Source organism: Lithobates pipiens, unplaced genomic scaffold (assembly GCF_037356315.1).
Source record: "Lithobates pipiens isolate NorthernLeopardFrog02 unplaced genomic scaffold, aLitPip1_a1.2 Scaffold_28, whole genome shotgun sequence".
In the NCBI taxonomy this organism is placed as follows: domain Eukaryota; kingdom Metazoa; phylum Chordata; class Amphibia; order Anura; family Ranidae; genus Lithobates; species Lithobates pipiens.
This window is the reverse complement of record NW_027507789.1, coordinates 81464141-81483115: the sequence shown is the minus strand read 5'-3', so window position 1 is coordinate 81483115 and position 18975 is coordinate 81464141. Positions and strand designations below refer to the sequence as shown.

Sequence of the window (18975 nt, the reverse complement as noted above, 5' to 3'; positions counted from 1 at the left end):
GTCCTTACTGTATACTCTCGACCCTCTCTATACATTAACCTCTCTATATACACTAACATCTTTGTATATCTCTCTTTAAATTAGCCTCTCTGTGTACCCCAGCCTCACTGTTTACTCTAGCATCTCTGTATACTCAAGCCTATCTACATACACGAGTCTTCTGTATTGTGTATTAACTAGCCTTTCTTCTGTATGCTGTAGTCTTCTATATATACCAGCTTCTCTGTACACCCTTGCATCTCTGTAAACACTGTGTAAACTAGCCAGTCTTATGTATACACTAGACTCTCTGAATACACTAAACTCTCTGTATACCACAGCCTGTCTTCTGTATACACTAGACTGTAAAATCTAGCTAGAATACACCAGCCTGTCTTCTGTACCCACTAGACTCTCTGTATACACTACCCAGTCTTCTGTATAGAATGTCAGCTTTCATGTATACCCTTTCTGTATACACTAGCTTCTCTATATGCACTGTCCTTTCTGTATACACTCGACTCTCTCTATACACTAACCTCTCTATATACACTAACATCTTTGTATTTGTCTTTAAACTAGCCTCTCTGTGTACACCAGCCTCACTGTTTACTCTAGCATCTCTGTATACTCAAGCCTATCTACATACACGAAACCTGTATTCTGTATTCACTAGCCTTTCTTCTGTATGCTGTAGTCTTCTATATATACCAGCTTCTCTGTACACCCTATCACTGTAACAGTGCTAGGTTCCTGTATTACAGAAACAGAACACCAGCAATAAGGTGTATACTGTGCAGGAGGCACACAACACCGACTCTAACTTCTGCACTGCAGATGCATGTATTGCAGAAATTGAACACCAGTAATAAAGGGTAGCTTCAGGTGTGTACTGTGCAGGAGGCACATAACACCCACTGTAACAGTGCTAGGTTCCCAAGCAGTAAAGACACTGTCCCTGCCTATCGTCCTCTTTCCCTGACCACCGCAACACACTATACAAGGCCGCCGTGCTGGCGGCCTTATATAGTGTGGGGTGTGTACTAAACCCCCCTGAGCTATAATTGGCCACAGGAATCCTGCCTGTGGTGAATTGTGGCTCTCCTCACACAGGATGTCACATCTGTTCTTATTATATAGAACCTATTATGCTCCTCGTAAACTTTTTCAGTTTGGCCGAACGGCTGGACGCAAGTTGCCCCCGGTGCGGGAACATGGGGGGAGACATGATGCACATGTTTTGGAGATGCCCGAAGTTGATCCGCTACTGGACAGAGGTGACAGGAACCATTGATCGGGTGGTTGGAACCTCCACCAGGATGGGGGCGAAGTATTGTCTCCTGGGATTAGTTGAAGGAGTTGGAAACTCGGGAAGTAGCCAGATGGCAGTTCTGAGATGCCTATTTCAGGCAAGGAAACTGATTGCCCAGCCCTGCTTAGCCTCCAATGTTGGCAATGACTTGTTTTTTTTCGCTTGTTTCCCAAGATGACCATGTTGGCGTTTGTCAAGATGGTTGAGAGTTCCCGAAGAGATCGCCTATGGCCCCATCACCTTGAAAGTGCCTGATCTTGTCTGATCTCGGAGGCTAAGCATTGTCGGGCCTGAATAGTAACTGGATGGGAGACCAACTGGGAATACCAGGTGCCGTAGGATTCTTTTTATGTTGTTGGCGTTGATATGGGGTTTTTTTTCCGCTTGTTTCCCAAGGTGATCATCTTGGCATTTGTCAAGAGGGCTGAGAGAGCCCAAAGAAATCTCCTACGGCCACATCCCCCTGAAAGCGCCCGATCTCATCTGATCTCAGAGGCTAAGCAGGGTCCGGCCTAGATAGTATTAAAGGTGCCGTAGGAATCTTTTTATATTGTTGGCTTTGACCTGTTTTTCTTTCGCTTGTTTCCCAAGGTGACCATTTTAGCATCAGTCAAGAGTTTTGAGTATGTCCCAAAGCGTTCGCCTGAGGTCACATCACCCTGAAAGCGCCCGATCTCAGAGGCTAAGCAGGGTCTGGGTCAGATGGGAGACCGGCAGGGTCTATGTTGTTGGCGTTGACCTTTTTTTTTCACTTGTTTCCCAAGATAACCATCTTGGTATTTGTCAAGAGGGTTGAGAGTGTCTAAATAGAACACCTATGGCCACATCACCCTGAAAGCGCACAATCTCATCTGATCTCGGAGGCCTAGCAGTGTACGGCCTGGTTAATACCTGTATGGGAGACCATCTGTGAATACCAGGTGCCCAACAAGAGGGTTGAGAGTGCCCAAAGAGATCATCTACGGCCCCATCACCCTGAAAGCGCCCAATCTCATCTGATCTCAGAGGCTAAACAGTGTCGGGCCTGGTTAGTACCTGGATGGGAGACTGCCTGGAAATACCAGGTGCCATAGGCTTCTTTTTTTGTTGTTGGCTTTGAACTGTTTTTTTCGCTTGTTTCTCAAGGCGACCATCTTGGCGTTTGTCAAGAGGGTTGGGCGTGTCTTGAAGAGAACGCTTACGGCCACATCACCCTAAAAGCACCCGATCTTGTCTGATTTCAGAGGCTTAGCAGCATCAGGCCTGGTTAGTACCTGGACGGGAGACTGCCTGGGAAGACCAGGTGACATAGAAGGATCTGGCCTGGTTAGTGTCTTGATTGGGAGATCGCCTGGGAATTCCGGATGCCGTAGGATTCTTTTTATGTTGTTGGCTTTGACCTGTTTTTTTTCCCTTGTTTCCCAAGGTGACCATCTTGGCATTTGTCAAGAGGGTTGAGAGTGCACAAAGAAATTGCCTACGGGCACAACACCCTGAAAGCGCCCAATCTCGTTTGGTCTCAGAGGCTAAGCAGGGTTGGGCCTGGTTTGTACCTGGATGAGAGACCTCCTGGGTTTTCCAGATGCCGCAGGCTTCTTTTTATGTTGTTGGCGTTGACTTGTTTTTTTTTGTTTGTTTCCCAAAGTGGCCATCTTGGCGTTTGTCAAGAGGGTTGAGCGTGCATTTGATCTCAGAGGCTAAGCAGGGTTGGGACATGGTTAGTACCTGGATGGGAGACCGCCTGGGATTTCTCGATGCCATAGGCTTTAGTTTTAAGTTGTTGGCATTGACTTATTTTTTTATTTTTATTATTCTTTTATTAAGTAGAACAACATAAATATAACAGTCAACCATACAGCATGACCCAGGGTCACAATTACATGCTAACAAAAAATAGGCAGCCAAATATTTCTGGGTTCTCAGAGGGGAGTCCTACAGTTTCATGCAGAAAATAGAGAAACCCCACCTCCGACATGTAGTACTAGTGCAGCTCCGTTCGGACAAATGTAATCATGGAGAACAACTGGGACCACAGCGAGCCAGCTTATCATGACCTACGTGAACTAGAGTAAAATATGAGCCGGTCATGTCCAGAACCCTGGGGTTCTTCTGGGTCCCGAAGGCTAGTAAGGAGACAAGGCATAGTCAAAAGGGAGGACGGGGGAAGAAGAGAGTGCAAAGACGGAGAGAGAGAAGGTGGGGGGATGGCGGCGGGGAAAAAATGAAAAATAAAGACAAAAAGGGAGGGGGGGAATGCCACCCAGGGCAGACATGGCCTACGTAGGTAAACGTTAGATGTTCAGTCGTTTTCTGGGACGGAGGCACTGCTCACCTCCCGAATGTAGTCTCGAGTACCAGTGAAATACCTCCAGGGCCTCCATGTAACACTAAATGCCTCTTCAGTGTTGTGAAGGGTGGCGGTCAATTCTTCCATCCGGAGAATATGATTGACTTTGGAATACCACAGAACCTTGGATGGGGGCTGAGGCTGCCTCCACAGTGCGGGAATGCAGGCCCGGGCGGCATTCAGGAGTTGCATTGTGAGGGTTTTTTTGTATTTTCGAACAGGCTGTTCGGTCAAGTGTAGAAGGCACGCTACTGGGAACCCAAAAGTTCCTCAAGGTCGGGCATGCCCAGAAAAGGTGTCCCATGGTCCCCATATCTGAATTTCACCTCCAACAAACATCCGGGATCGATCTATCCATTTTATTCAGAAGGTATGGGACTCTATACCAGCGTGAGACTATCTTGTATCTTGATATTGGTTTGCGATGGAAGCTTTATGTACTAAGGTCAGGATCTTCCCTATCTGTTGTGGGGTAAATGTGATGCCTAAGTCCCTCTCCCATTTGTGGATAAATGGTGGGGGTCGACTCCTCCTCCTGACTACTCAATAGTTTGTACAGGAGGGAGAGGGTGTGTCGCACAGGTTCCCTTTTGTGACAGATGGATTCATAGGGTGTCAGGTCTCTAGGAGTGTAGGGGGCCCTTTGTATGGCCAGAAGAAAGTGACAAAGTTTATAAGCACTAAACAAGTCAAGCGGAGGGTCAGAAAGCTCGGCGACAGTTTGCGTGGTCGGGAGCCCTCCCGTGGGCCACACCTCTCCCAGATGCTGTTTCCCCACCACTGTCAACTGTCGCAGTTTCTTGTTGGTAAATCCCGGTGGGAAGTCTGGATTACCTATAACCGGAGTCATTGGTGATGGCAGGGGAGCAATGTGTGTGCAGCGGAACAACCTCCGCACAACAGCCAACCTAGCTCCCACTACGGGGTGACCTCTGAGGTCTTTTGGTAGGGAGGACAGGAGCCACGGGGAGGTCAATAGGGGAATGGATCCATCCTCAATCTCCATCTCCACCCACTGCTTGTGTGGGCCATTACAATGCCAATCAACGACTCTCTCTAGCAGAGTCACTCTGTAGTATTGTCTGAGATCTGGGACACCCAGACCCCCCTTGTCCTTTGGTCTGGCAAGCAATTGCAAACGGGCTTTGGGCAGTTTGCGCGCCCAAATAAAGTCCCGGAGCAGCACCTGCAGTCGTCTGAAAAAAATTGGGGGTAACCGGATCGGTAATGTCTGGAACATGTATAAGATCCGAGGGAGGGCCATCATTTTGAATGCATTACAGCGCCCGAACCAGGTCAGTGTTAAACCATGCCAGTTTCCCAAATCAGATTTCAGTCTATCCAGGAGAGGAACAAAATTAAGCAGGTACAATTGCGCTAAATCCGCTGCGATGTTAACGTATAGATTTTTCAGCCCAGTAGAATGGAAAAGAGGTGCGGAGCCTCTTGGCCTCACCATCCGGGACCGATATATTCAATACAGCCGACTTGGCGCAATTGTTTTTATAGTTTGATAGGCTGCCGTGTCGCTGTAGAGACGCAAGTATTTTGGGAAGCAAAATGTGTGGATTGGAGACGGAAAAAATTAGATCGTCAGCGTACGCCGCAATTTTGTGGTGTGCCGAGGGTTTGGATATGCCAGTAATATTCGGGTCATTCCAAACGTGACACATAAGTGGTTCCAGTGTCAGAATTAAAATTAGGGGAGACAGAGACCACCCCTGCCTCGTCCCATTAGTGATGGGGAAAGAGTCCGAGCACCACTCGGTCACCCGTACCGCTGCCGATGGCGTGGAGTAAAGCGACATTACCCAGCTCATCATGTTGGGGCCAAGACCTATATGTTCCAGGGTGGCCTGCATAAAGTGCCAAGGTGACCATCTTGGCGTTTGTCAAGAGGGTTGAAAGTGCCTGAAGAGATTGCCTACGGGCTCATCACCCTGAAAGCACCCGATCTCGTTTGATGTTGGAGGCTAATAGAGTCGGGCCTTGTTAGTACCTGGATGGGAGACCGCCTGGGAATACCAGGTGTCGTAGACTTCTTTTTATGTTGTTGGCGTTGACCTGTTTTTTTTTCGCTTATTTCCCAAAGTGACCATCTTGGTGTTTGTCAAGAGGGTTGAGAGTGCCTGAAGAGATTGCCTATGGCCACATCACTCTGAAAGCACCCAATCTCATCTGATCTTGGAGGCTAAGAAGAGTCGGGCCTGGTTAGTACCTGGATGGGAGACCACCTGGGATTACCAGTTATTGTAGGCTTCTTTTTATGTTGTTGGCGTTGATTCGTTTTCTTTTTTTTGCTTGTTTCCCAAGGTGACCATCTTGGCATTTGTCAAGAGGGTTGAGAGTGCCCAAAGAGATCGCTTACAGCAGCATCACCCTGAAAGAGCCCAATCTCGTCTGATCTCGGATGCTAAACAGTGTCGGGCCTGGTTAGTACCTGGATGGGAGACCGCCTGGGAATACCAGGTGCCATAGGCTTCTGTTTTTTTTGTTTTTTTATTTAGTAGTATGCGACATACAATGCAAAGGCAACTTCACAGAATGTGTGATACAAATAGTTACAAACAAATGATCATATTGCATGGATATCAGAGCCAATGGTAAGACGTCTGAGGAAAATAGCACGTGTACAGCTTTGCGGTCATATCAAGATGAGATTAAAGCTCCATCTCGTTGGGATCCTCTACCACTTAAAATATTATTGATACTAGCCCTGCTACCCTCGAAGAGTTTAGATATCCATTAGATAGGGGAAGAGTATTGTGTAGTAGTCAAATGGGGTCGGAACATACCATTTTCTTTTCCCTTTTTTGAGTTAAGAAGGGAAATAGTAGAACTGAAAGGAGGGAGAAGGGGAAAGAGAAAATTGGGGAAGGAAATGGCAGAAAAGGAAAAGAAGGGGTAAGGGGGTGTCGTGGGTAGAGTGGATAGGATGGGGTCCCCTCCCAGGGAGCAAGAGACGCCCTCGGCTCACCAGCTCATCAGCTGTCCAACGTTTGGAACAGCGATCTCCAACGATCACCATGAGCTTACTATGTCTCGCGGAGGTATTCTTCCGAAAAGCGAAACTGGGTCCAGTAGAACCATCTGTTCCCATGCTCCTCCGTTTTATCCCTCATTGTGGCAGTCAGGTCTTCCATTCGTTCAATATCATTTACCCTTGCGAACCACTGGGTCACCATTGGAGCAGATTGCTCTTTCCACTGACTTGGGATGCAGGCCCTAGCTGCATTGAGGAGATGTTTAAGTAAGGACTTATGATAACGCTTTCTCGACATAGGAGTTAGATTGAGAAGAACTGCTGCGGGATCATTGGCTAAGGAAATGTCTGTGAACTTGTGGATGAGTCTCAGGACAGGCTGCCAGAATGTTTGTAATTTAGGGCTTTCCCAGAAAATGTGGAGAATGGGGCCACATTTGGTCCACAGCGACAGCAGCGGTCAGATTGACCGGGGAATATTTTGGCCAACACCACCGGTGTACGATACCAGCGTGTGATCAGCTTATATGAGATCTCCTGACATTTACTGCAGAGTGACGACTTTTGGGCGAAAAAGAGTATTCTGTCCTTCTGTGGTTTGGAGAATGTAGTTTGTAAGTCCCTTTTCCATTTAGCTAGGAAGGGTGGATCCGTGGAGGATTGTGCGTCTGTCAGGATTTGGTAGGACCTAGAGAGGGAACCACGAACTGGGCCATCATCCAGGCAAAGTTCCTCGAAGGGGTGGAATTGTCTAGAGAAGAACGAATGGTTAGGTAGTGATCCGAGGAAATGGATTAGCTGTCTAGCTCTCCAGCTATCCAATGCAACAGGTACTTGCTCTAGCAGTATGGTCCCCATGGGAATCAAGCCCGTGGGTCCAAGAAATAGGGCTGCTCTCAGAAGCCCTTTCGGGGCTTGCCTGGTAAAGGCCTGGTCAGACAGGCCCGGAGGGAATCTAGGATGTCCAATAATTGGGGTCATAGGAGAAGGGAAGTTAGTCAGGTGGGAAAGGTGAAAAAAACTATCCATCTCGGCGAGCGAGGGGCCAATTAACGGGTGAGTAGTCACACAGGGCTCCAATGGCCTCCCCGCCCAAGGCAGACCAGCCAGTGGAACCCGCGCCATCTCCTGCTCTAGCTTGACCCATAGCTTCAGTTCCCCATGCCGGTGTCTTATCACATATGGTCCCCCATCGGATAGTGTCCGCTGTGTACTGCGCATTCCGAAAATTGCCGAGCATGAACGGCGCCTGCGCACTGAGTCCAGGTTCTATCCCCACTATCCAAGTGGACATAGAGTAAGAATATAAAAGAGCCGAGCGCAGCGAGGCAAAGCCCGAAGCGTGGCGAGCGAAGCTCGCCTGCAAGGGACCCTCTAATATTCACAACCCTATGTCCGCTTGGATGGTGGGGCTACCACCTCCACTCACCGCGCAGGCGGCGTTCAGCTTTGGAGATTTTCCGAAGCTTCGTCTGCTCCGTACTGTGCATGCGCAGTACGGCGCGGACACTATATCATGACCGGACAGTATATGGCAGAACACCGGCACCAGTCAACCACCGGTGTCATGTGCGTCGCTGTGTAATATAGAGCAGGGTCCGGGAAGCCAATACCTCCCCGCAATTTCGGTCGCAATAGCATTGCCCTACCAATACGCATATGTTTTCCGCGCCAGAGGAACTTGATAAAGATTGAGCGAACCGCATGAAAGAAAGTCTGGGGTATTTTGATAGGTAAGGCTTGTAGTAGATACAGAAGTCGTGGCATCGTGTTCATCTTCAACACATTACAGCGTCCGAACCATGACAGAGCTAGTGGGTCCCATCTTTTAAGGTCCGCTGTAAGCCCATAGGCTTCTTTTTATGTTGTTGGCTTTGACCTGTTTTTTTTGCTTGTTTCTCAAGGCGACCATCTTGGCGTTTGTCAAGAGGGTTGGGCGTGTCTTGAAGAGAACGCTTACGGCCACATCAACCTGAAAGCACCCGATGTCGTCTGATTTCAGAGGCTAAGCAGCGTCAGGCCTGGTTAGTACCTGGATGGGAGACTCCCTGGGAAGACCAGGTGCCATAGAAGGATCTGGTCTGGTTAGTGACTTTTTTTTTTTTTTAATTCTTTATTTACGGATTGCAGGTAATACAGAGACAAACTGTAAAAGACATAGATCCCTCAGTTTTCCAGGTTAACAAAAATACATAGTTAATACTTTGTGGGGGACCGGGGGAAACCTAACAACTTATGTCAGCAGCAGCCCCAGCCGTGGCTAGGCCACCACATTATCCCACTCTAATGATCTGGCACCCCAGTGTCTACTTATAAACCAGGGCAGTCCCCGGGGCGATCCCCCTCAAGGCCCAAACTGAGGGGCCTTTAACATCGGTCACCTTCATTCTACTGGTCAAAGAGCTCAGCCGGGACCACCCCGAGGGCCGCCAACCCCTGGCTGGGAAATCGAGGGAACAAAACGAAAAGATCCTTGCAATCACCATGTATTTTAATTATACTTGGGAGTTAGGGGGTAGGGAAAGAGGGGGGAGCAAATGGGCAGGAGAAGGGTATGGGGGTAGAAAGAATGAAAGTTATAGGGGGCTAACAGTGCTACGAGGCAGACGGGGGAGAGAGTGAACCAGGGTGGTATACGAGAAGGGAGAGAAAGAAAGAGGACTCCGATGGGTTCCCGCGACCGGACCCTTCCCTCTATACACGTGCCAGAGCCTACAGATAGGATCTGTATGCATCGGAAAACCTGAACAGGCTCCAAGACAACCAACGAGCAGTGTGCTCTTCCTCCCTGTCGCCTAACGCTGATGTGAGCTGTTCCATACGGTAGATGTCGCAAACTCTTGCAAACCAGTGAGACTTCAGTGGAGCGGCCTGCTGTTTCCACATGCTAGGTATACATGCCTTGGCCCCACTCAGAAGATGTTTTAAGAGAGATTTATGGTACTTCTTGCTCGAGAGTGGGGTCAGATTGAGGAAGATCGCAGCTGCGTTGTTCTGGAGATCAATAGCCGTGAGGTCAAAAATGATATTGAGAACCTGTCTCCAGAAATGGGCCAGTTGAGGGCATTCCCAGAAGATATGTAGTAACGTGCCGGCTTGTTCACCGCATCTCCAGCACAAAGGGCTGTGACCGGGAAACATAGCCGCCAGGACAGTGGGGGTCCTGTACCATCGGGTCAAAATTTTATAAGCTATTTCCTGGTATTTACTACATAGGGATGACTTGTGCGCAAAAAGAAGCACGCGGTTCTTCTGGTCTGGCGAGAGCCGGACATGCAGGTCTCGCTCCCATTTTTCCACGAACACCAGGTTACCCTGGGAGAGTTGGTCCAGTAGGATGCGATATGACAGGGAAAGAGACCCTCGGGTCGGTTCCTCTCCTGAGCATACCTCCTCAAACGATGTTAGGGGTCTGCGGAATTCGCCACTGTTTGGCAAAGATTTCAAGAAGTGGGAGAGTTGGGCAAGCTTCCACTGTCCCAGGGCCGTGGTTGCTAACGCCTCGTACATAGTGGAGACCGCTGTCCACGTCCTAGGGCCAAGAAAAGAAGAGGCCCGCACAAGGTCCCGGTCAGGGTCGAGGCGGAAAGACTTTTCCGTCATGCCAGGTTCAAAGCGTGGGTGTCCAATAATAGGAGTCATGGGCGAAGGGAAACTGGGCACGCCCGTCAGGGTAAAATATCTGTCTAGCTCTTGTAACGTTGGCTCAATGAGTGGGTGTGCCCACGTCGCTCCCGACCAGCCCGGTCCACTCCAGGGCAAACCCTCAAGTGGAAATGGTACGGATTCACGCTCCAGACGAACCCACAGCTTATCCTTCAGGTGTCTGCACCAGTCAACTACTCTGTTCATGTGCACCGCCGTATATTACCATGCCGGATCTGGGAGGCCAATCCCTCCCTTGTCTTTTGGTCTGAGCAGTAATGTTCGGCTGAGTCTTGGAGGCCTGCCCTGCCATACGTATCGAATAAAGATGGAGCGCATGGCTTTAAAAAATGATTGGGGGATTTTTATCGGTAAGGCTTGTAATAGATACAAGAGTCTGGGCATTACATTCATTTTGAGCACATTGCATCTCCCAAACCAAGAGGTCGCCAACTTTGACCACCTCTCTAGATCTACGGCAACATTTTTTAGAAGCGGCTGGAAATTCAATTGGAAAATCAGATGTGGGTCCGGGGGAACCAGCGACGGGAGGTTTGCCGAAGCTAGGTACTCGTCAATGGCCGCTGTGCCGGCCTGGAGGGCATCTCCTGAGTCCCGGGGGTGCAAGTTATAAAGGGCTTCATAGAAAGATCGGAAACACTCCGCTATCTCCCGTGAATCATGAAGCTTGGCACCCGAAGGGGAGGTTATGGTTGGAATGAAGGACGCGTTGCGTTGGGCACGCAGGGAGTTCGCTAGGGACCTACTACACTTGACTCCATATTCATAATACGTCCTGCGGACCCACATGAGTCTGGTTCTAGCCTGAAAGAGAGAGAAATCTCTGATTTGTTCTCTAAGATCTCTCACCTCCACCTCCAGCGCAGCAGTCGGCTGGGATTTGTGTCGTTGTTCACACGCATGCAACTTGGCAATAAGTTTGGAGAGAGCCTCAGTTTTGGCCACTTTGAGTCTATGACCATGTTTAATAAGAATGCCCCTAATGTAGCATTTATGAGCCGCCCATAACATGAGGGGGTTGGAAACAGAATCACGGTTATGATCAAAGTAACTTTCTAATTCCCTAAGCAGGTCTGCGTGGGTCTCAGGGTCCTTCAGGAGAGACTCGTTCAGTCTCCACCAGGACTGACCACGCGACTCCTGTTGTAGCTTCAGCATCAAAGAAATCGGGGCATGGTCAGACAGGGCTATGTGGCCTATCTGAGCGTCTGTGACCGCCGGGATAGCATTGTGGGCGACTAAAAACATATCTATACGTGAGTAAGAACCACGAGCGGTGGAAAAGAACGTATAGTCCCTATCCTGTGGGTGAAGCGTACGCCACACATCGATCAGTCGGTGGGAGTGTAGCAGGTCTCTTATGTGTGAACGCGTTCTCGCAGAAATCGCAAAGGTGCCCGATGATGAGTCTCTGCGGGGGTCCAAGGTGAGGTTAAAGTCCCCCCCAATGATCAAAGTACCCTCTGAGAATGCAGCCAGGGCATCCAAGGATGCTTCTAAGGCCGGCAGCTGGTCCACATTCGGCATGTATAGGTTGGCAAGAGTAAAAGTTTGCGAGTGGAGAGTTCCCTTAATGAAGAGATATCTCCCTTCACTATCGGCTTGGACAGCTAACAGGCGCCACGGCAAGTTTTTAGCAAGAAGAACACACACTCCTCTCGATTTGGAAGTAGGGGACGTGCTGTGGTGGGCCAGGGGGAAGTGCTTACTATAAAGCCGTGGTATTTGGTCTGTCCTGAAATGGGTCTCCTGGAGGAAAACTATTTGGGGCTTCATCCGCCACAATTCTGTTAGGCAGCTGGACCTTTTTTCAGGTACATTCAGCCCTTTCACATTCCAGGAAACCAGCTTCAGGGCCATGACGGCAGTGGTACCCGGCCGGCGGTCCCCACCAGAGTCAGTAGTAGATATAGAGTTCAAGCACAGAGGAAGAGGAGGAGAAAAAGGAAAAGCAGTAACGAAGCGGAGAAGGTCCGGAGTTAGTAGGGAGGAGGAGGGTAGGAGGGGTGGGGATAGATCGGGGAATTGCTAAAGCTCCTATCGGAGAGAACCTGCCGGTTAGGGCAGAGGGGCCTAGTGGGGGAAGAGGTAAGGCACTGCAGAGGGAGGAACTCGTCGGTGCAGTACCCCTCCAGCATCCCATGGTCCATGCAGTCGCAATCAGGCGTGCACGGAGCTTCTTTGGCATCTTAACTACGACATCAAACGCATTATAGAACATCACTGCAGCAGGTATCGGGCAGTTAACAACAGTAGAACAGTGCATAATTAGACCAACATATTAAACTTTTCAACACAGAGTATAGATAACTTTATACCACCCAGGCACCCACCCCTCCCCCCCCCCCAGAAAAAAAAAAAAGGAAAAAAAAGGGGGGGGGGGAGGAGGAGAGGGGGAGGGAGCAGGAACGCCGCCCAGGGGCACCCGGGGGCACCACCAGGCAGTCCAAAAACACAAAGAGCGCCGAGACTAGGGCACCTGTAGATAAACAGTAACGAGAATGGTGAACAGTACCGCCAATAACTCAGGGCTTCGTCCAGGAAGCGCAGTGTCCAACTCTGTTCTTCCAATGTCCTTCCTCTCCCCTAGCTGGGGCGCTGGGAACAATGGCCCGTGGCATGGTAAACAACACAAAGCTGGATACTCCAGCCGTCTATGTTGGTAGAGAAAAAGAAAACAAAAAAAAAAGGGTATAACACAGGAATAATGGAAAATTACTGTACTCTCTCAGGGTTCACGATCTTGAGGGGCCTGCGATCTCTGATGTTGGGATCGACGGTGGCGTCTCACTCTCTGTTGCCTGGTTGAGGGGTTGTTCGTCGGGGCCACTGCTCCCTGGGGGACAACAGGAGCCAACCAGTCGGGGACCTGAACCGAGGGCAGGCCCAAAGCCTCCAGAAAGGACGGGACCTCCGAAGGGTGTCGTAGCGCAAGGGGCCTCCCATTTTTGCGCACTATAAGGTGAAACGGATGGCCCCACTTGTATGGAATCCTCTGTTCAGTTAGGTGTTCCAGAAGGGGTCGCAGACAGCGTCTCATCTGGAGGGTCTTGCGGGATACATCTGGCAGAAGGGTGACTTGGGCCCCGTCAAAATCAATGCTGCCTTTGCGCCACGCCGCTTGCAGGACATCCTCCCTAACTGAGTAATTGTGGAGACAGCATAAAACGTCACGTGGCCGGTTCTCTGTGGGGCTCCTGGGGCCCAGGGTCCTGTGGACTCTATCAATGGCTATTACTGTGTCAGCAGCGCGGTCCAGACAGGCGTTAAATATAGCTGTAACTGTGGCTTTGAGGTCTGCCTGGCCAGCGGCTTCGGGCAAGTCTCTGATCCTGATGTTGCGTCTGCGGTTGCGATTCTCAAGGTCATCCACTAGGAGTTGCAACTGTGTGACTCTTTCAGCAAGGGTATCATGTGCGGCTTGCAGGCCAGAAACATCAGTGGTCAGGGAGGTCACATCCGATGCCAGGGTGGTCACCCGCTCGTTCGTAGCCGACACGTCACGTTTGACCCCTGCGATTTCATGTCGCAAGGTCGTTTCAATCCTGGCTGCCATACAGCTAAAGTCTGCTTTAGTGGGAAGGTTTTGGAGTAAAGCTAGGATGGCCTTGTCCCCCAATAATGCCGGTGCTGGTGGCAGCGGTGGGTCCCCCTGTGTGTCTGAGGTAAGAGCAGCCCGGCCATTCGGTCCTGGGATGAGGCTTCCACTGCGGGAGGGTCTCTGGGACAGTTGGGAGTTGTGAGGGAACCAGGGTGGCAGGCCGCTATGGTCCGGGCTGTCAAGCGAGGCCATGGACAGTGAGCGGGGGAGACACGGGGACAAGTCACTAGGCGGGGAGAACGGGGGCATGTCGTGTCCCTGCATAGCAGTCTGCTCACCTTCCCTCTGTACCGCGTGTCCTGGAGCGCCGGAGGCCGCGGGCGCCATCTTGACTGGATCCGGCGTGGAGGCCGGAGGCTGCAGCGGGACCAAGTACCTGTCCATGGCAGCAGCGGCGGACCCCGCTCGGCTGGCTGTGTTCCGCCGAAGCGCGGGGATGTCGGCGATGCCGAAATATGCGACCAGACTGTGGTAAAGGGGTGTGGAGGGGTCACGGACCGGGAGCTCCGGAAAAGAGCGTCCTCACTCCTTCATGCCTAGGTCACGCCCACCCTGGTTAGTGTCTTGATTGGGAGATCGCCTGGGAATACTGGATGCCGTAGGCTTCTTTTTATGTTGTTGGCTTTGACCTGTTTTTTTTAGCTTGTTTCCCAAGGTGACCATCTTGGCCTTTGTCAAGAGGCTTCAGAGTGCCCAAAGAGAGTGCCTACGGCCAAATCACCTATATAGTATCTTATATATAATAACTAAAAATATTATTTATTATTATAGATATAGATATATAGTATAGTGATTTGGCCGTAGGCACTCTCTTTGGGCACTCTGAAGCCTCTTGACAAAGGCCAAGATGGGTTGAGAGTGCCTGAAGAGATTGCCCATGGCCACATCACTCTGAAAGCACCCAATCTCGTCTGATCTTGGAGGCTAAGAAGAGTCGGGCCTGGTTAGTACCTGGATGGGAGACCACCTGGGAATACCAGTTATTGTAGGCTTCTTTTTATGTTGTTGGCGTTGATTCGTTTTTTTTTTTTTTGCTTGTTTCCCAAGGTGACCATCTTGGCATTTGACAAGAGGGTTGAGAGTGCCCAAAGAGATCACTTACAGCAGCATCACCCTGAAAGAGCCCTATCTCTTCTCTTCTCTGAGGCTAAGAAGGGTTGGGCCTAGTGGGTACCTGGATGGGAGATGGCGTTGGAATACCAGGTGCCGTATTCTTCTTTTTATGTTGTTGAAATTGACCTGTTTTTTTTCGCTTGTGTCTCAAGGTGACTATCTTGGCATTTGTCAAGAGGGTTGAGAATGCCCAAAGAGATTGCCTATGGGCACATAACCCTGAAAGCGCCCGATCTCCTCTGATCTCAGAAGGTAAACAGGGTTGGGCCTTGCTAGTACCTGGATTGGAGACCACCTGGGAATACTAGGTGCTGTAGGCTTCCTTTTATGTTGTTGGCCTTGACCTGTTTTTTTTTCCACTTGTTTCCCAAGGTGACCATCTTGGCTTTTGTCAAGAGGGTTGAAAGTGCCTGAAGAGATTGCCTACGGGCACATCACCCTGAAAGCACCCGATCTCGTTTGATGTTGGAGCCTAAGAAGAGTCGGGCCTTGTTAGTACCTGGATGGGAAACCGCCTGGGAATACCAGGTGTCGTAGACTTCTTTTTATGTTGTTGGCGTTGACCTGTTTTTTTTTCGCTTGTTTCCCAAAGTGACCATCTTGGTGTTTGTCAAGAGGGTTGAGAGTGCCTGAAGAGTTTGCCTATGGCCACATCACTCTGAAAGCACCCAATCTCGTCTGATCTTGGAGGCTAAGAAGAGTCGGGCCTGGTTAGTACCTGGATGGGAGACCACCAGGGAATACCAGTTATTGTAGGCTTCTTTTTATGTTGTTGGCGTTGATTCGTTTTTTTTTTTTTTGCTTGTTTCCCAAGGTGACCATCTTGGCATTTGTCAAGAGGGTTGAGAGTGCCCAAAGAGATCGCTTACAGCAGCATCACCCTGAAAGAGCCCTATCTCTTCTCTTCTCTGAGGCTAAGAAGGGTTGGGCCTAGTTAGTACCTGGATGGGAGATGGCGTTGGAATACCAGGTGCCGTATTCTTCTTTTTATGTTGTTGACATTGACCTGTTTTTTATCGCTTGTATCTCAAGGTGACTATCTTGGCATTTGTCAAGAGGGTTGAGAATGCCCAAAGAGATTGCCTATGGGCACATAACCCTGAAAGCACCCGATCTCCTCTGATCTCAGAAGCTAAACAGGGTTGGGCCTTGCTAGTACCTGGATTGGAGACCACCTGGGAATACTAGGTGCTGTAGGCTTCTTTTTATGTTGTTGGCCTTGACCTGTTTTTTTTTTCACTTGTTTCCCAAGGTGACCATCTTGGCGTATGTCAAGAGGGTTGAGAGTGCCCGAAGAGATTACCTATGGCCCCATCACCCTAAAAGCACCCAATCTCGTCTGATCTCGGATGCTAAACAGTACGCTAAACAGTACCTGGATGGGAGACTGCCTGGGAATACCAGGTGCCATAGGCTTCTTTTTTTTTTTTTTTATTTAGTAGTATGCAACATTCAATGCAAAGGCAACTTCACAGAATGTGTGATACAAATAGTTACAAACAAATGATCATATTGCATGGATATCAGAGCCAATGGTAAGAAGTCAGAGGAGAATAGCATGTGTACAGCTTTGCGGTCATATCAAGATGAGATTAAAGCTCCATCTCGTTGGGATCCTCTACCACTTAAAATATTATTGATACTAGCCCTGCTATCCTCGAAGAGTTTAGATATCCATAGATAGGGGAAGAGTATTGTGTAGTAGTCAAATGGGGTCGGAACATACCATTTTCTTTTCCCTTTTTTGAGTTAAGAAGGGAAATAGTAGAACTGAAAGGAGGGAGAAGGGGAAAGAGAAGATTGGGGAAGGAAATGGCAGAAAAGGAAAAGAAGGGGTAAGGGGGTGTCGTGGGTAGAGTGGATAGGATGGGGTCCCCTCCCAGGGAGCAAGAGACACCCTCGGCTCACCAGCTCATCAGCTGTCCAACGTTTGGAACAGCGATCTCCAACGATCACCATGAGCTTACTATGTCTCGCGGAGGTATTCTTCCGAAAAGCGAAAACTGGGTCCAGTAGAACCATCTGTTCCCATGCTCCTCCGTTTTATCCCTCATTGTGGCAGTCAGGTCTTCCATTCGTTCAATATCATTTACCCTTGCGAACCACTGGGTCACCATTGGAGCAGATTGCTCTTTCCACTGACTTGGGATACAGGCCCTAGCTGCATTGAGGAGATGTTTAAGTAAGGACTTATGATAACGCTTTCTCGACATAGGAGTTAGATTGAGAAGAACTGCTGTGGGATCATTGGCTAAAGAAATGTCTGTGAACTTGTGGATGAGTCTCAGGACAGGCTGCCAGAATGTTTGTAATTTAGGGCATTCCCAGAAAATGTGGAGAATGGTGCCAGCCTGTTGCCCACAGCGACAGCAGCGGTCAGATTGACCGGGGAATATTTTGGCCAACACCACCGGTGTACGATACCAGCGTGTGATCAGCTTATATGAGATCTCCTGATATTTACTGCAGAGTGACGACTTATAGGCGAAAAATAGTATTCTGTCCTTCTGTGGTTTGGAGAATGTAGTTTGTAAGTCCCTTTTCCATTTAGCTAGGAAGGGTGGATCCGTGGAGGATTGTGCGTCTGTCAGGATTTGGTAGGACCTAGAGAGGAAACCACGAACTGGGCCATCATCCAGGCAAAGTTCCTCGAAGGGGTGGAATTGTCTAGAGAAGAACGAATGGTTAGGTAGTGATCCGAGGAAATGGATTAGCTGTCTAGCTCTCCAGCTATCCAATGCAACAGGTACTTGCTCTAGCAGTATGGTCCCCATGGGAATCAAGCCCGTGGGTCCAAGAAATAGGGCTGCTCTCAGAAGCCCTTTTGGGGGGCTTGCCTGGTAAAGGCCTGGTCAGACAGGCCCGGAGGGAATCTAGGATGTCCAATAATTGGGGTCATAGGAGAAGGAAAGTTAGTCAGGTGGGAAAGGTGAAAAAAACTATCCATCTCGGCGAGCGAGGGGCCAATTAACGGGTGAGTAGTCACACAGGGCTCCAATGGCCTCCCCGCCCAAGGCAGACCAGTCAGTGGAACCCACACCATCTCCTGCTCTAGCTTGACCCTTAGCTTCAGTTCCCCATGCCGGTGTCTTATCACATATGGTCCCCCATCAGATAGTGTCCGCTGTGTGCTGCGCATGCGCAGTACACAGCAACACAGATTCCGAAAATTGCCGAGCATGAACGGCGCCTGCGCACTGAGTCCAGGTTCTATCCCCACTATCCAAGTGGACATAGAGTAAGAATATAAAAGAGCCGAGCGCAGTGAGGCCGAGCCCGAAGCGTGGCGAGCGAAGCTCGCCTGCGAGGGGCCCTCTAATATTCACAACCCTATGTCCGCTTGGATGGTGGGGCTACCGTTCGGCTTCGGAGATTTTCCGAAGCTTCGTCTGCTCCGTACTGGGCATGCGCAGTACGGCGCAGACACTATATCATGGCCGGACAGTATATGGCAGAACACCAGCACCAGTCAACCACCGGTGTCATGTGCGTCGCTGTGTAATATAGAGCAGGGTCCGGGAAGCCAATACCTCCCCGCAATTTCGGTCGCAACAGCATTGCCCTACCAATACGCATATGTTTTCCGCGCCAGAGGAACTTGATAAAGATTGAGCGAACCGCATGAAAGAAAGTCTGGGGTATTTTGATAGGTAAGGCTTGTAGTAGATACAGATGTCGTGGCATTTCGTTCATATTACAGCGTCCGAACCATGACAGAGCTAGTGGGTCCCATCTCTTAGGGTCCGCTGTAAGCCCATAGGCTTCTTTTTATGTTGTTGGCTTTGACCTGTTTTTTTTGCTTGTTTCTCAAGGCGACCATCTTGGCGTTTGTCAAGAGGGTTGGGCGTGTCTTGAAGAGAATGCTTACGGCCACATCAACCTGAAAGCACCCGATCTTGTCTGATTTCAAAGGCTAAGCAGCGTCAGGCCTGGTTTGTACCTGGATGGGAGACTGCCTGGGAAGACCAGGTGCCATAGAAGGATCTGGTCTGGTT

General features: G+C 49.8%; 8 pseudogenes; all 8 read left to right on the top strand.

Moving 5' to 3' along the window:
* Nucleotides 1-1514: 1514 nt before the first annotated feature.
* LOC143936879 (5S ribosomal RNA) lies at nt 1515-1633 on the top strand (annotated as a pseudogene).
* Nucleotides 1634-2248: 615 nt separating this feature from the next.
* LOC143936957 (5S ribosomal RNA) lies at nt 2249-2367 on the top strand (annotated as a pseudogene).
* Nucleotides 2368-5757: 3390 nt separating this feature from the next.
* On the top strand, nt 5758-5876 carry LOC143937390 (5S ribosomal RNA; annotated as a pseudogene).
* A 103-nt stretch (nt 5877-5979) lies between these two features.
* LOC143936710 (5S ribosomal RNA) lies at nt 5980-6098 on the top strand (annotated as a pseudogene).
* Nucleotides 6099-14740: 8642 nt separating this feature from the next.
* LOC143937354 (5S ribosomal RNA) lies at nt 14741-14859 on the top strand (annotated as a pseudogene).
* Nucleotides 14860-15181: 322 nt separating this feature from the next.
* On the top strand, nt 15182-15300 carry LOC143936665 (5S ribosomal RNA; annotated as a pseudogene).
* A 320-nt stretch (nt 15301-15620) lies between these two features.
* On the top strand, nt 15621-15739 carry LOC143937250 (5S ribosomal RNA; annotated as a pseudogene).
* Nucleotides 15740-16061: 322 nt separating this feature from the next.
* On the top strand, nt 16062-16180 carry LOC143937736 (5S ribosomal RNA; annotated as a pseudogene).
* Nucleotides 16181-18975: the final 2795 nt, after the last annotated feature.